We start from the raw sequence: 5,369 nt of genomic DNA, 5'->3' as shown, positions 1-5,369 counted from the left end.
GGCACCGCTTTTCATCCACAAACCGATGGTCAATCCGAGCGGATAATTCAGATACTTGAGGATGTGTTGAGATGTTGCATCCTCGAGTTTAGTGGTTCATGGGAGCGGTATTTACCTTTGATTGAATTCGCTTACAACAATAGTTTTCAATCAAGTATTAAGATGGCACCCTACGAGGCTTTGTATGGGCGTAAATGTCGTACGCCATTGTTTTGGACCGAGCTCGGTGAAAGCAAAATTTTCAGAGTGGATTTGATTAAAGATGCTGAACAGAAAGTAAAAATAATTCGTGAAAGTCTGAAGGCAGCATCAGATCGTCAGAAGTCGTATGCGGATTTAAAACGAAGAGATATTGAGTATCAGGTGGGAGACAAAGTGTTTCTTAAGGTCTCACCTTGGAAAAAGATACTCAGATTTGGCCGTAAGGGCAAACTGAGTCCGAGGTTCATAGGGCCATATGAAGTATCCGAACGAGTTGGTCGATTCGTATAGATTGATTTTGCCCCCGAACTTGAAAAGATTCACGGCGTCTTTCATGTTTCAATGCTTGACGTTACTGATCCGATCCTTCGTACGTAGTAAACCCCTCCGAGGTCGAAATTCAAGCCGATATGAGTTATGAAGAAGAACCGATTCGTATCCTAGCTCGTGAAGTGAAAGAGTTGCGAAATAAAAGGGTTCCGTTAGTGAAAGTGTTATGGCTCAAACACGGGATCGAAGAAGCTACTTGGGAACCCGAGAACTCTATGAAAGAGCGATACCCAAACCTATTTACCGGTAAGATTTTCGGGACAAAATTTCTTAAGTGGGGAGAGTTGTGACAGCCCTAAATTGACCCTAGTCGAAAAGTGGTTTGAGACCACGAAACCGAGTCTTATAAATAATTAAAGGTTATATTCGTGTTTATGATGTGCGTAAATGCTTGTGTGATAGTTCCATACTTTAATTTGGTCAGTATGTGAAATTTATTAGTAGGGACTTATGTGAGACAATTTAGAAATATGCTAGGCAAGTGTTCAAGTGGCCTATTAATATATGTGATAAAGTGCTTGTCCTTGCATGTCAAATTAGCCAAATTAAAGCATAGTGGCCGGCCATGCTATGGGTGGAAACATGTCACAAACATGTTATGTTAGTGATGTATGTTAGGAAAAATAAAATAAGGAGCATGGTAATTAAATAATGAAAGGGAGGAGTGATGAAAAAAAAATGGTCTCATCCATGCCCCCCCCTTTGCCGTGAATGGAAGAAAGAAAAAAAAGAAAAAAAGGCTTCATTCTTTGGTTGTTATTGGCTGAATATAAGAAAGAGAAGAAGGGGGAAGAGCTTGAGAAAATCGGCTATGGTGGTTTGTTAGACTAAGGTATGTTTGATGTTGTCCATGAGATTCATGCATGTTTTTAGTTGTTAGTTTGAGTTCTAACTAGCCCATGGTTCAAATCTTTACTATGTCATGGAGATGATATTCGGCTAAGGTGGATTTGTGTTGATTTCATTTGCATGCTAAAAGTGAAGCTTTGTAATGATGCATGTGATGGTGGATTGATGACTCTTGAATCTTCCTTTTAGCATTTTTGAGTGAGACATTAAGTTCTTTGTTTAACCATGACCAAAATTGAAATAGTATTGTGTTGTGATGCATTCGGCCATGGTAGGAAGTAGAAGGGAAATATGGTTGTTGTTAGATGAAGTAGAGTCTAACAAATGAGCACATATGTGCATTAGTTGCTAGATGGAGAAGAATCGGCTAGCAAGTTGTGTGCCAAGGCCGAATATAATTTTGTATATTAATGAGTAATGCATGTGTTGAATTGATGGAAAGGGAGAGGATGCTTTAATAGTGTATATATGTGTATTAGCCAAGTTTTGAACTTGAAACAAAATGGTGTTTAGTCAATACAAGTGACCATACTTGTAGAATGTATTAAGTGTTGCAATCGGCCTTAGCATAGATGTGTATGTTCGGCCACATGAATGAGTACATAAGTTGATGTGTATGTTCGGCCATAGGTAAGCATATTGATGGCTTTATCTTGACTTAGAAAATTCGGCTAAGGGGAATATTAGCTAATATGTTGAATTCGATTCGTGATTTCGTACATATGGGACTTTAATGTCTAATGTATATATGGGCTAAGTAACTTGAGCTTCTCTTTTGATGTTCGAATGAATTGTATTAAATTGCTTAAGGTGATTAAAATGCGATGACCATTGTGTATTTGAGCTAAAGGGTGGCCATATGACCTATTAAATTTCTTGTCATATTCGACCATAAGCTAGCACAATGAGACTTTAATAAGTTAAACTTGTGTGAACTAGCTCAAGAGCCTAGAGGAACACAGTTGAATAAAGGGAAGGAAAAAGTGATTGAATAGCCGTTGAAGCCGTTCGACAACATCCGAGGTAAGTTTTCGAGTAATAGAACTTAGATTATGATTTGATTAGATCATGTTTTAAGCAAATCAAAATCATGCTCTTTGTATGTGGCTATTGAGCCGAAATTGCAAGTGTGATAAGTGTCTTGTGTTTGAGCTTTGGTAATGAAAATGAAATACGGATGTGTCATGATTTATTGATAAATGTGCATTGTTATTCGAATGATGTCCAGGCTAAGTCCCAAAGGCTTTGTGCTAAGTGACTATATCCGGACTAAGATCCGAAGGCATTTGTGCGAGTTACTAATTCCGGGCTAAGCCCGAAGGCATTGGTGCGAGTTACTAAATTCGGGTTAAGTCTCGAAGGCATTTGTGCGAGTTACTATAACCGGGCTATGTCCCGAAGGCATTTGAACGAGTAGCTATATCCGGTTAAATTCCGAAGGTACGTCATTCAGGAATGAGCGATCTTGCTGTAAAAATTTCAGTTAATACGCTTGTAAAATCCCAACAATGAGGTATGTTTCGTATGTGCATTGGAATAGTTGATTCCTTTGAATAATATTCGCCGATCGAGTAATGAGCTTCCGTATTTGGCTAAGATGATCCCTTATGTATGAATATAGGGGTTGGAATGTGAAGTAGGAATGATTTGAGAATATGTATATATGGAATTATCCGTTTAGTTATATGAATGCTATACTTCAGATGTGCTTAAATTCTTTGCTCAAAACTTACTAAGCATTTAATGCTTACTCCGTTTATTTAATTCTCTGTTTTATAGATTTTGGTTCTTCAGCTATCGGACTCGGGAATTTTGAAGTCGAATTCACCCACACTATCAAAGCCCCTTTTGGTATACTTTTGGTTGAACTTTGAAATGGCATGTATAGGACTACCCTTTTGTTGTTGGTCATGTACCCTTCGGTTTTGTGAAAATTTGGATAGCCATGCGAAAATGGCTTAAATATACTTTGATCATGGCATTATAATCGTTTTGTATGTTGTCCGTCGAGAGGTATGGAAATGTTGGTAACGGTTAGCCATGGGAATGGTTATTCATGATCACTTTTGGTATATGTATGACAAACTCTAGTTGATCCATGGAGGATCATGAAATAGGTAAAGTTTACCTTAAAAATAGATGCTGGCAGCAGCAGTGATGTGGATGTGAAAAATCACTAAAAATAAAAGGAATGGAATTAAATAGTGAATAAATTTTGTAATCGGACCTTGATGAATCTATTTTCATAGGAAAGTAACGAAACGTTCATATGAACAGGATATTGTGAGATGTTAAAGTTTTCGTGAGACAGGGCCAGAACGGTTTCTGGATCCCCTGATCTGACTTTGGAAATTCTCTATAAATTAACCAGAGATAATTAGAAGTCATACCATATATGTATAGATTCCTTTTTGAGTCTAGTTTCATTAGAAACAAACGTCATAAGTATTGAAGCCCTGTACAAGGAGTTATCCAAGTCGCATTGTAGGAAGGTCAGAGTAGTCGAACCTTGTAACAGGGGAGACTTTAACTAATAAACTGTACTAATTGGCTCGACCAAAAATTCTAGAAAACAAATTGTGGATGGATATATGAGTCTAGTTTCAGGTAAAAATTACGAAACTGATTGTGGAGTTGTGGAACTCAAGTTATGATTTTTAAGGTGACAGTGACGCAGTTAGCCAGTTGTGTGGAAAATTTTCAAATGGACTGTGAAAATAAGTGGATTAAGCCCGTTAACCCCTCGTGTCCGACTCCGGCAACGGTCTCGGGTACGGGGTGTTACAGTTCTAGCCTCGTTTTTAATGATTTTTACGTTTTGGAGTCCCGGTAGCTCGATTAAGCTTATGCTAGCAATAATTCAACCTAGGGTTCATATTTGGAAAAATACCCATAGGTGAAATTTGTGTATTTTGGTGTTTTATGATAGAATATGAGGTTTTAAATTATGTTAGACAACTTGTACTACTCGGTTTTAAGTGAAAACGAGCAAAAGGGCTTAATCGGTAAAAATACCTAATAGTCATAAGTACATGTTAGAGTGAGAATTTGATGTTTCCATAGAAGGGAAAAATGATCAGCATGTCATAAAACATAAGAAAATAGGCTGAAGTTTAATTTACGAGCTTTGGGGAAAAAGTGTAAATATGCAAAAGTTTAGGGCAAATCGTAATTTTGCCAAAATATGATTTTAGGTCAATTTGAATAATGTGAGTCCTAATTAGACTATATTTTAAATGATAGAGCAAGGAAAACTGAAATTCGGGCTAAAATGGAAAAATACGAAGTTGTGGACGAAATGGTAAAAGTAGCCATTTTCGCATACGAGGTAAGTTCATGTGTAAATGTAGTAACATAATTGTCATTTTAAGCAATTTAATGTTGTTTATATGATATGATGCTGATTATTATCATGAAATATTATGCTTTGTGGTTATTGTTGAATAATATGTAATTATGTGAAATACTTGATGAGTATGAACTATCACCGAAGTACCGATTTCGATATTCCGTGGAAGACGGCAAAGATGTGTGATCGAGGAGAACGCCCGTTTGAACCTTAGGAATAGATTAGGATACAAGTGACATGTCACTAGGATGGTTGAGCATCCGAACTCGTTGAGTTGAGTCCGAGTTCACTTATGGATGCGAATGTCCGAACTCGTTGAGTTGAGTCCGAGTTCGTGAAATGTAACTAGGCATCCGAACTCGTTGAGTTGAGTCCGAGTTCACTTATGGATGCGAATGCCCGAGCTCGTTGAGTTGAGCCCGAGTTCACTTAGGGGCGGGTTACATGATTTCTTGATTACATATGAGGCACTTATGTGCAAATTATCCGTGTATCCGAGTTGTATTCCAATGTGCTCAACGGGTGAAATTTCTAGTGAAATGAAAGAACACTTAAGATGCAAGCGACGTTTTGATAAGTGTTGTGAAATGGACACTTTGGACAGGTATGTTCTTAACCCTCGGGTTGATAATAGATACAA

The sequence above is a fragment of the Gossypium arboreum genome, chromosome 1, assembly GCF_025698485.1.
Source record: "Gossypium arboreum isolate Shixiya-1 chromosome 1, ASM2569848v2, whole genome shotgun sequence".
Lineage (NCBI taxonomy): Eukaryota > Viridiplantae > Streptophyta > Magnoliopsida > Malvales > Malvaceae > Gossypium > Gossypium arboreum.
Note: the sequence above shows the minus strand (reverse complement) of the source record.